We start from the raw sequence: 13,419 nt of genomic DNA, 5'->3' as shown, positions 1-13,419 counted from the left end.
CTTTCTTCATCAATTTATTTGCACTTCAAGATTAAGGTATTTAGGGAGCTCATATATGGATTATGTTCACCCATTGAGTCCCCAAAGATTCTGCAATTCTCCAATTCAATTTCCCTAAATTGGTTAAATTTTTATTCAATTCCTTATCGGTTCTTTTAGTATGGATTTAAATTGTTTGATTTTGTTCATATGATGATTTTTAGATTCCATTCCATTCTTTCCAATCAATTCCTTATGAAACCATGAGCTGATAATGATTTTGACTACGAACCCTACTTTGCATGAATTTTAAGAAATGTTATGAATCAATGGAAGATATTTTCATGAACTTATGCGTGATTTATGAAAAAAGATTATTTTATTATCAAGGCTACTTTAAGATAAGCATCGATTAATTGTAAAATGATTTTTTCACATATTCATAGATTATGAAAGATCCTCACATTAAGGGGTCATGTTTTGGTGAAAGGTTTTCTCACTCATGTATGATTCAAGGTTTAAGCAGCTATTTTATGATGTTTTTAGCTTGTATTACTAACTCAATGGTGCTTTTCCATGGATGATGATAGGTTTATGTTTATGACTATCCCTTTGGGAGTTTTACTTAGCACCGAGATGATAACAAGATGGAGGCTCTCCCATTAGTAGAGGTTGGGTCTCCACTAGCAATTTCCTTATCCCTAATTATGTGCCCTCATAGGTTGTCTTAAGTGACATAGCTACTTGATCCACCCAAGATAGGAGCTTAAGGTCCTTGCCTTGGCAAGCAATGAAATCTCTTTTTTTGTGTGGGAGCAAGACACCGGATTCCAAGTTATAGCTCACGTGGTCTATGTCTGTTAATAGTAAATACCCCATAAAATGAACCTAAGTTGCTTTCAAAGGTTTCATGAAGATTTTATTATGAATTTAAGATACATTGACCATGTTCATGACTTATGATGTCTCTTTAAAGGTTTTATTTTGATTAGCTTGGTCGTACATATCATGTTTTTTATTTTGTCCCCTTTTTTAACGTGATTCACGTTTTATGCATAACTGTCATACTTAGTACATTTTGTGTACTAATGCATACTTATGCGTACATTATTTCACTAATGTAGGGCTTGAGGATTCCTCTCCCTCCGTTCGTGGCTAGTTGATGACTTTTGAGATTGAAGCCCTGATGAATCCTTATACTCTGAGGACCGTGTCACCTTTATTGCTATCTTATGTCTTTTCTCTAGTATTAGAGGTTGTACGTAGTGTACGGGTTTTGTCCCGGCCAGTTCTTTTGATGTCCTAGAAAGACTTGTTAAGAATATGATAGACTTCCGCTTTAAATGTCAAACTCTTTATTTCATATGAGATTTCTTGATTTTCTCAATTATGTTGTGTTTATGTATGTCAAGTGACTTTTATAGGGCCTCTCAGTGCCTTATATTCCATGTAACTTCAAGGGTGTACTTTGGGTCATAACAACAGAGGACTCCAGATTTAGTTGTAGAGCCTAAGAATGTTGTAGTTCCTCCTTAGTCGGTGTGGCCTGAGCAACCCTAGCAACAACCCTGGCCAACTATGGCTTCATACCTTCTAGCATATATCACCCAGTTAATGGTAATGTTGAAGGGCATACAGTTGGCCTTAATGGCTTTCTTACTCTTATTTCTTGATTCCCATATGAGCCTTGCGCTAGCTCAGTATTGTGAAATATTTAGTTTAGGTTGGTAATTTCTTGCTTATGCCTTAGTATAACAATGTTAATATATTTGGCATTGTTGATCGATATTTTATAGGAATTGGTGTGATTAGTACCTTAGAATGAATTTTGGTTTATTCTTAGTTGTTAGAGTTTCTTCTTGTAAGAAATTTTATGGTTTGGTACCCTTCGCTAGAGAGGGGACTTTGAGGTTGTTTTTGCATTATGGGGATTCACCCTTATTAGACCTGTATATAGGATGAGGTCCCTATCCCTTTATTAGATTTGGATCCTTTGAAGTTTATAATTGCCATAGGATGGGGTTAGTTGTGCTTTCTTCATTTTAGTGGTATTTTCAAGTAGGTGTTGAGGTTCTTTAGTTTCTCTTTCAAATATTGAATCTTTATAACCCCTTTGGTTGCTTGAATAGAGTTGTTTCTTCTTATCTACCGTTGTTGAGTTCATTGAGGTATTTTGGGCTCGAGGACCTGATGTTTTCTAGGTTACTTCTGTGCTAAATGAGTGAGTTTCTTCTTGTTTTATACTATGTTATTTGAATTTGTTGTTCTGATGTTGGTGATGGCATGCATTGCCTTGGTTTCTCATTTTCACGTGATTTGTTGTACGACCCAGTTGCATGGATTTGTTCTCAATATCATCTTTGAGAAAGTAGGGTTTTTTATTAAATTACTTTTAAACTGATCTTTTTATAGGAGTCGTACTACTTTTATTACTTTATAAATGGTCTTTGAGATAAAGAAGAATCGAAGATGCACTCATATTTCACTTGACCGATCAAAAAGTTGTTGACCCTTTCTATACTAATTTGGTTATATTTTATCATCGGTCAACACAGCGGAGCAGTATTAAGAGGATCGAGGATATACGACATGGATTGGGACCAAAAAGGTATATGTAGACGTTCCTCAGTCTTTCATGGATTCATCTATCTGTTTGATCAATTGAATGAGAAGAGGGAGGCATATGGGTCCTACCTCATTGGCCGAGATTCGGGGTTGGTGTATATACCTTTGCACAATGCACTTGGCACTTATAATACTACTAATTTTACTGTGTAACTTGCATTCATTATGCATTGCCTATGCTAAGGAAAAAAAGAAAGCGGAAATAAAGAATCAACCTCGAGCAAGACATTTTAGCATAAAGGTAAAAGTTGCTACTTGACCACTAATCCACACATAAAAACAATGCCAAAACAATCCACTACTAAATAAATCACCTACAAGGATAAACATAGACACATAACACCAAATATGGGGTTCAAAACAAATGACAAGTAGACAACAAGTCACATAGGTACGTATCTACATGAAAACTTCAATCCACACAACATAAATAATCAAGGGTAAAAGAAAGACGATGTCACATATATACTAGAAATACCTGGAACCTCAGCCTGAACTGAACATCTGCACTACCCACTATAATACCTAGGGTAGAACCCCTGCCTGAAAGAATCAAGACCCTGAGGTCCAAATTACTCGAGCTTGTCGCATGCGATGTCAAAAGGTAGGGCACTCCTTGAAAAATTTCCCAATTCACCATATGAATAACATTTCTTACCCAATATGACCTAATGGGATGGATCGACTGAAACACAATGGATAGTATCTCTCGAAAGTCTAAAATCCACAACCTGAGAGGTCTATCACAAACTTTGTCCACTCTGGGCATTATACTGACGGAGAGGCCTCTTACCTCTACCAGAGTATGTCTCAATACACGCTTGCTCTACGGACCTTGCATGACTAACTATCATGGTAAAATTAGACCTAGCCGCTTTTTAAGTATATTGATGCTTGATGGACTGGCAAAGTCAAACCTCTAATGAATTGTTGAGTCAATCCCACTCTGTAGGGAACAATGTGGGAATGTGTCCGGCCCACTCGAGGAACTTAATCATATCGGAAACATATAAGGAACCTTGCTGGCAGCTTACCAACTCGACTCTAGCTTAGGAATAACTCGCTGACCAAGAAACATATCAATTTGTGGTTTACCTTCGAAAAGACCTACAACTTCCAAAGTTGAATTGCATAGAGTCAAGGTGTCAACTAACTTTGTCAGAAATTGGTCTACCCTAGACACTCTAGCTGGTGTTGAGCATGTTTGATGTCCTGAGCAGGTATCAAATACCTTGTGATATAAGTTGGCATCCTATCAGCATCCATTGAATGCCTCGTGTTATTCATCTAGGAGAGAGTGGACTTTAGAGAAATAGTTTTAGAGGTCAATCAAAGAGAAATCACACGATAGGGATCAAGAATAAAACTTCCCATGAATGCTATATAGCATCCTGAAGATTGGATATGGATGTCTCTGCACCAATTTGCAGGACTCTACTAGATACTAGCTCCTATACTAATGGTACCAATTAACCTAGAGTTCTGAAATTGATCTATCACGACCCTAAATCTTAGATCATGATAACACCTATGATGTCCTACTAGTAGGTAAGCCAAACCCATAATGTGGAACTAGAAGCAACAAGCTATTCTTTTAGGTGCTTAGAGTCTAGATTTTCCTTTTCTTAGAACGGGGATAAGTTGACTATCCTTAGTAGGAAGGTCGACTTATGAACCATCATAGGATTGGAGGTTAGGTTTATGTCCCCCTCCTTGTACTTCTTTTGTTTTTATTTATGCTAAGGCCTGGGGGTGTTGCTAAGCCCCTGACCCCCCCCAAGGGTCGTTCAAATAAAAAAAAAAAAAAAGCAACAAGCTATTATGTGAAAAGAGAAAATTGCAGATGATAAACAATATTTATAAGAAGCAAAGGAGAAAAGGAGAATAAACTCAACATAGAAAACCAACTCAAGATCTGGACTCATTAACTATTTGAGCAACTATTAAAAACAAAAGTACAATAAAAACACAAAAATACATAATTGTCTCCAAATCTGAAGAGTTACTCCAAACAATAAGGCGAGAGGCAACTCCGAACTCCTGGAGTTCACCCAAGTCTCCAAATCTCAAGTGCTACTCTGAACGATTTCTAAATCAACATCAAAAACATAAACTATGATTTGCAGGGTGCAGAAGTGTAGGATGAGTACAAACGTGGTACTCAGTAGGCATAGCACGATTTAGTTCCAAAGATAAGGTAAGCATAAACAACATGTAAGAAAGGAAAATATATTAGAGATAGCTAAATGAACAACAAGAATACCATAATAAGAAAAAAACTTAAGTAAGGATCAGAGAGTAATGGAAACAAATGATAAAAATAAGGGACGAATCTGGATGTGCTGGCCCATGAACCTAATCACGACAAGGCTCTATTAAGGGAGATAACTATCTAAGGGCATACTAATTGAAACAGAAAAATACACATAAATGCACAAAAGTATCAAAGAGACTGGAGCAAGAGTAGTATCTACCTTTAACAGAGGACCACTCTTCATACTTCCACATGTAAGAAATTAGTCAAACAACAACATTATTGAGCCTCTTAGTGCTAGAAGGTACACAAAAGTAAACTAAACATGTACGCCCCTCCCCCATATGCCCAACAGGTACAAAAAACAATCAATTATGATGGTGATAGACAATGCATTATGAATACGAGTTATGAATTTAAATCATCAGTACCAATAGTTCTAAGATATACACACATACCCTTTAGTCTAAGAAACCGAGGTAGGACCTAAGTGCCTTTTCCTATTTAGTGGGTCACAAAGACATAGGAATTCATAAGGAACTTGACAGTTTCCACACATACTTGACTGGTCCCAATCCAAGACTTTCTGCTCCATCAATGTTACTAGAGATAATCAATATAACACAATAGTAAATAAAGGGTTGGCTACTCTTTGATTGGTAAAGTAAAAATGAGTGCATCCATGATGCCTCAAAATCCCTTAAAGTGAGCGCATCCTAGATGTTTCTAAATTTCATGTACATTTATAAAGTAGTAAAAGTAGTACGAGCCCCATAAAAGATTAGTTTAAAAGTAATCGGGCAAAAAAAACCCTACTTTCTCAAAAGTATGTTGAGAGCTAATGTATGCACTGGGTCATACTACAACTCACGTGAGCATGAGAGGAAACCAAGGCAACACATGCCATCACCAGCATCAAAGCAACACGTTCACAATCACAAATAATATAAAGAACAACCATCTAACTCCTATGGTACGGGAACTAACCTTGGATCCCACTGGTCTTCGACCTAGGCCTCATGCCCAAAAAAAATAAACCAACTTAACAAAGATAAAAAGTGAAGCAAACATCTCTAAACTAGCTGCGAAAGGGATTATGTGTAATATATAAATCAAAGGATTACACAAGGTTCACCTCCTTCACCCGTAGACACCACCAGAAAGGGGCATAAGCACAACTAAATCCACCATAAACAATAATAATAATTGATGGATTACAAAATTAACCAAGAGATAGGGACCTCATGAAAGGTACATGCCAAAAAAAAGTAACAGCTCACAAGCCACACAACCTCCCAGTCCCCGCACTAGCGAAAGGAACAAAACTAGAGAGCCACTCCCTAGAAGAAACTACAAAAGCTAAGGATCATCAAAAACTCATTCTAAGATACTAATCCAGCAACTACCAATAAGTTACTAAACAACAACCCTAAAGAGATTTAAATTACTACAATAAGGAACAAATAAAGAATCCCCAAAATAAACTAAAGATTTTACAATTCTAACTAGCCTAATGCTCAAATGGAAATCAAATGATAAGTATAAGGGAGATAAACCTAAATCATCTTTAAGAAACTAAATCAAAGAAAGAGTAGATTGTAGCCTATCTGAAGCCAAACACGCGTTCTATGAAACTGTTGAAATAGAGCGCTCCTCTTAAACTCTCTTGAGAAAACTTTCACGCTAGCAAATTAGTAATCACAACGTCAAAATAGATGTTTAGACACCAAATTTGCAAAAATTGGGGACGGACCCAAAAACCGAGTCTATGCAGGAATATGGGACCCACACCAAAAATCCTAAAATTGACTCCATCAAAAGGTCCTAAACGCCTTACCGAGCATGTGTCCTAAAATACGACACAATTCGATGCTCAAAAAAGGAGAAAACAACCCATGAAATGTAAAACACGGAAAGCACAAAAAGAGAGTTGGGCAGCGCCTTTTTGCGGCAGATAATACCTCAAAACGAAGATCATCAAGCTTCTTCTAACACTCCAATGTGTAGCCATTATAAATATGAACGTCCAGCACTTGGAATTGCCCAAATGGGAGTCACCTAGCACCCAAAATTGCATATTGAAACTTAGAACGAAAGCTGAAAATAGGTTGAAAAGACTATTAAACTTCAACGATGACTGCAAAAGAAAACATCTAGGAAACAAAAGCGAACATCGCTGAGGCAATGCCCTGGTCGGAATAGCGACTAAGCCCAAAAAGCTTCTGTTCATGAAAGAGAACATTTGTGCCGCAAAAGAGAACAACTCTAAAGCGATTTCTGGGTCGCGAAAACAACCATGCCTAAATTGCTTCTATTTGCAAAAGTGAACATTCAGGCCTTGAAAGTGAACATCACTAAAGTGATGTCATGGTCGCAAAAGCAACCAGCACTGCTACACAACAGTTTGGAGCAAAACCTCAAAACTTTGAATGGACACCCATAATTCATTTGGAACCCTATAAATGCAAACGAACTATGCCACCATACTAAATTTGAAATTCCAGACTCAGTGGAATCATTGAAACTTCCATCCCAAGTCATCTTGACAAAAATTTGGTCCCACACCCAAGCCATATTTTAGAAAACTTCAACAAGAGGACTTGAAATAAGACTGGAAGTCTTAGGAACCGCATGAAAGGTCAGTATAGACCAAAATGAACCTTTTAGAGTTAACCACACAGATGTAATTTCTATTCGAGCATATTTACCAAGAATATTAATTGTAGTCAAACCTTGGCTTGATATTTAAAGTTACAACACTTAACAACATAAACTCACACTGGAAGCGTTGAGGCATGAACTCAATAAAAAAATATCCCTTCTGGAGATGATGAAATCGTTAGAATTGCATTTTGAGGTCGTCTTCTTGAACTTTTGACCGAATTCAAGTATTCATGTTTCAAAGGTTCCAAAATATGGAAACTAGCACCGAACTCAAATGAATGGCCCGACAACTAAATTATCAGTTCCAACAAGTTTGAAATGATTTGGGGGCCGTTATAGGAAAGCTCTAGGTGTTGAAAATATAAGCAAATGGTTGAAATGACATGGAAGGGAATCAAAGCGTAATACTGTCTTTTTTTTCATAAACAACATGGTGGCACCCCAAGGCGATACCGTATGCCAAATTAATTCCATATCCAAAAGAACCTAAAGCTAAAAATTAAGCTCCTTTAGCTTTGCGGGGGCCATCCAGTATTGCAGAATAGAAATGGGTCGAGAGACCATCTAAAGGTCACTTGGAAAATCAATATCATGCTTTAGTGTAGGCCTGGTTGGTTGGTAGGATACAAATCCACAACCTTATGGACAATAGTAACCGACTCAACTGAAGGAACTTCCCTACTTAAATCTTGCACATTAGCCAAGTAAGATAGGCAACCGCTAGCGACAAACCTCTGATCTCAAATAATAAGATTACTCCAATCGGTGTGTAGGTGCAAGAGCCCTACAACACCATGGGGGGAATATCATGAATGGCTAAGGTAATAGTCTTAGAAAAGCAATCAACGACAGTGCAGTTGGGGGATAACCAGTCCATACCCAGAATCATATGAAAATCCAACATACCAAGCAATATTAGATTATCTTGGGTGTCACGCCCCTGGATAGTCACCAAACATGATCGAAACACCTCATACACTACTAAAGACTCACCCACGAGGGTCAAAACATGCAATGGCACTATGAAAGTATCTGAACTAAAACTCAAATAGAAAGCATAAAACACAGATACATATAAATAATTAGAGCAAAGATCAAATAAAGTCAAGGTGGGAGGATAGCATAAGAGAATCATACATGAAATCATCACATCTAAAGCCTTAGCCTCAGCCCTACCTAGAGTCATATACAAGTGGGCATGTCCACCTTGCATCAAACCTAAGACCTAGGATGCCTCCTCGAGGATCGCCTCTTGCACCCTGGTGACCACCATAATAGTCATGATTGTAGACTCTACCTCTTTAACTAGAGGTGTTACAATTGGGGCTGTTAGAGCTACATGTAGATCTGGTGTAGACCTCTTACGCAAAGTTCACTCTCTAGACCAGTGATCAAACTCCTCAGAATCATAGTAAACTTAAAGTTACCGACCTACCTACGAAGGTCCACCACATCTTGGATCACCCAACTATGACCCATCTGGACCCTTACTTGGGATAGTATCACCTTGATTGTACTAGTAACTATTTGAAGCATAAAATGAGGCCTTAAAAGGCTAGCTAGAATGATCCTACTTAAATAACTGACAAGGCCTATCATAAGGGTCACTAGGCCTAGATTGGGACACACTATAGCTACCCTCATGACTAACCCTCTGTCACTGCCCCCAAATACCTCACAATGGATCTTTTTAATAGTATGGGCATGGTCAACTACATCCATAAAAGAGCAGCCCACTTAAACCATATACTGAGTCTCAATTTGTAGTTGTAGACTCAAACCTCGGACAAAGTGATGGGTGGTAGATTGACACTAATTTAAGGTATATTAGGTTCACTATTTAGTGTCCTCAATGCCTAATTTTGTCCTTTTCTAATAGAATAATGATGATTTGCAGTTATAAAGTCAATTGGACAAGGCAAGGACTGATGTTTGAAAGAAGCGTTAAAAATGCAAAAAGAAGTGCAAAGTGAACAATTGATCGCCTAGCATGAAAGGCGAATCACCTAGTGAGGATGACCTCACCCTATCAGACAGTGCAAGGCACTTGTTGCTACCAAGGAAGGTTGACGAACTGCAGTAGAAAACGTGATGTGCCTAGTGAGAACAGTGGACTTCATAGTCATCGCGTAGATTTATCGTCTGCATGGCAAAGAGTTAAAGATCAAACGATAGACTAAGGTAGTATTTGGCGATTCATCGAATGTGAAAGTTTGACTCAATTGAATTTGCCAAGTGAGCATTAAATACTTGAAGCCTAGAGCATAACGAGGCGAGCTGCAGAGCGAAGGGTGATCCGCCGACCAGGTTGTGCGAGACCAACTGATGTCGCCAAAATCAGTGAGTAATTGGACTTTATGGAAAATATTGGGGAATTATAAATAGCCCAAAGAATAGAATTGCAATGGAGTTTGGACAGAGTTTTCAAAATAGATTGAGAAATTGATAAAGAATATTTTTTTACCTTTGAAGAACACTTATCTAGCTTTTGAGGTTTTAAAACTTTGTACTTGAATTTGACAATTTTATGTAGCATCCAAAAAGGGTTTGCTCTTTATTGTTTGATTTCATGTCACCCATGGCTGATGATGAAAGGTATATCTTTACCTTTTTTGATGGTTGGCTAAAACCCCAAGATCTAGGGGGTGCTCTAAGGGGATTGGGTGTTGATTTAATGTAGTGGGTATTGTGCTATGCTCTATTTTTGTGTTGTTCGTCCATGAATATGGTCTAATTACCATGGGGTTAACTAATGGGTTAAGGTTGCAAACTTACTTCTTATTTCAAATCTGCAATTGAGGCTCGAAAGAGATTAGTTGGATTGGGTAGCTAGTGCAATACTAAAAAGCTAGGTTTGATGTATATGACTGGCTTGAAAGAGAGGTTATGAGTCAGATATATTTTCCCTACTCTTAAAAGAGAGGGTAAAGTAAGGTATTGGGTTGTTTTGGATTAGCATTTAGATGAGACCAAAAGGAGATTCTATGTATAGATGCTTTGAGATCGAAAGATAATTAGCGTCAATGAAGATGACTTAGCCTATGCATGAATTTTCATCAGTATAGAGCAACACAATTACCCCTATGTGAGATTGATTTTCAATCCCCACACACCTAGATTGCTTATAACTGTTGATTTCATTTAATTTCTAGCTTAATTTTGATAATTAATAACTAAAGCTTTTTATAAAGTTGGTGGTTCCATACTTCCAATTGTTCTTACTATTACAAATGAGCTTATTTAAAATCCACATTTCTTGATAATGAATCCTCTACGGTACCATTCTCTATGGGATTCGACCCCGACTCTTTGTTGGGTATTTTGCTGACAACGATCACTCAGTCGTTTAATTAGTTTTGGAGGGTGACTTGAGCATTATCAAAAATGGCACCACTACAGGGGAATGGTAGTTGAGAATTCTAATTGAGAAGTTAGATTTTAATTTGGTTTAATTGTAGTAGAGTTGTTGTTTCGTTTTGTTGTTTGCAAATTGCAGGTTGACAAGATGAGTGACCATTGAATTGAAAATGTAGTCACTATGGTCAAAATGACAATGTGGGTGATTTGAATGACACGCATGTTAATGTTGTTCAGACCACATGAATAATCTGAATCCCTCCTACAAGTGGGAGGGTTGTGTTTCACATCATAGGAACTATGATATAATTGATCTAGATAAAAGGAATATTTGGAGGTTTGGTTCACAAAGATCCCCATAAACACCTTAGGAATTTCAAGGAGGTGTGTGGACCCTTTATGTTCAAAAATATCTCCCAAGAATCTATAAAGTTGAGGTAGTCCCTTTATCTTTAATGGGAGAGGCTACAAGGTGGATGGTAGAATTGCCAAATGATTGAATTATTTCATAGGATGAGCTTACTGATGCATTCTTTGATAAGTTCTTTCCACCATCAAAGATGGTTAAAATCTGTTACTAAATTCAAAATTTTGAGAGAATTGGAGGTAAGCCATTGAATGAGGTATGGCTGAGGTTAAAAAGGCTAAGCTTACAATGTCCAACGTATGGCGTCCTGAAAATTTTGCAGCCGCAATACTTCTATTTCAGCCTTGACTCAGCAAATAAGAGTGTAGCCGATCAATTAGCCATGGTGGTTTGATTAGACAGCCATATGAGGTTGCTGCTTTGTTGCTTGATGATATGAATAATGTTAATCGAGAATGGCACAATAGTGAGGAGCGTGTGCCTACTCTTCAAGTTATTCTATCTAAGGACTATATCAACAGGGACCATGACAGAGATGAAACACATGGCCAAAATGATGACCCAAATCGATTTATTATCCGAGCATGTTTGAGAGGTGGTACAAAGTTCGTAAATGCGGTTGGAACCAACAGTGGGTAGTGCCCGGATGATGCCAACTTTGAGGAATTATATAATGAAGAAGTTCAATTCTTGTGAAATCAAGTGGGGGTTCTCACACAATTTATCATCGACAAGGTGGTAACAAAGGTTGGAACATGGATAGAGATGGTGGCTGGAAAGATTGGCGGGCTGGATCATGGAGAGATAGGGAGATGGAAAAAGATAGGTATGTGCCTCCCCATGATTGTCCATGCTCAAAAGAACCAAGTGGATCAGAAGGAAACCGTACTGAAGAAATTTTTTAAGGATCTACAACAGGGTTGAAAGGCCTAATAAGGTGTTGAAGGAATTGAAAAATGACTTCTTCACTTTAGCACAAACGGTGACTTGTCAATGATATTCCAAGAAGCGGTTGGAGACCCAACTGGATCATACTGCGACTCATCTAAATCCAAGGCAAAAAGGGACTTTGCCTAGTGATACCATCTTGAACACGAAGAATGAATGTTCAGTTTGAGGAGTGTGTCGTGCCACGACGTTATATATGCACTTCTTGGGAGGCAAACCAAGTCTTTACTTTTGTTTTTATTGCTTTAGATTAACGTGCATTGTTAGTGAAGTTGGAGAACAGGTTGACATATAGACAAAGGAAGATTGGGCAAGACCAAAACCTAAATATTGATGTGCCAAAGGCATTAAATGGACTAATTCTTGTCTGCCTTTTGAGCTAAAATTGGTGAAAAAGTAAACTGTCAAGATTGGCGAGCACAACTCCAAATGTCAATACCGCAAAGTGTACTAAACGGACTCTATAAATTCCGTCAAATTATCCTTTAGGTTTGGTAATTATTCAGGCATGTTCACCGAGCTTATGCTCGATATGGCGATATGGCGAACACTTTCGGTGACGTTAGTGAGTGCATCGAACAAACCTAGTATAAATAGGCCCACGATTGTTTTAAATTCAAAAATCAAAACCCTTTTAAATTTTAGAGTCTTTTCATTTCCCCTCTCTTGAATTGTACATTTTGGGTGATTGTGTACCTACTATGAGTGTATTGAAAGTTCTAGGAGTGCATCTTCTTGGAGTTTGAGTCAACCCATCCGTGATTACTCAGTTTTTTGCTTATTTTTCAGTATTAAGGTTGGTTTTCGACTTCTTGTTGATAATTTTGAGTTTACACTACATATAGTGTATATGCTTGAGCCGTGTAACTGAGATTAATTGTTTAATTTTTTTGGGTAGCATCTTATTGTTGAAATTGAACTGTGCCCATGTGATTTTGACTATGAATGCCTCTGTAAAATTGTTAATCCTTATTGTGTTTGGTAGAATGCGTAATTGAGTTGATATACTACTGGGTTTGTGCTTAATTGAATGTGAGTGAAGTCTGAGTGGCTCAGTGTTGAACGATTCCATGATTTTGCCCAATGATAGACAGGGTTAGTACTTTCTTAAGGGCAAACAGTCAATTAGTGCAACACACAATGATAACTGGGGGAAGTATGAGTACCCTTGGGAAGAAGAGCATATACGTTGATTGTAATTTTTGGGGGAAACTCATATTTGTTG

This window comes from Solanum tuberosum, unplaced genomic scaffold (genome assembly GCF_000226075.1).
Source record: "Solanum tuberosum cultivar DM 1-3 516 R44 unplaced genomic scaffold, SolTub_3.0 scf00121, whole genome shotgun sequence".
NCBI classification, from domain to species: domain Eukaryota; kingdom Viridiplantae; phylum Streptophyta; class Magnoliopsida; order Solanales; family Solanaceae; genus Solanum; species Solanum tuberosum.
Note: the sequence above shows the minus strand (reverse complement) of the source record.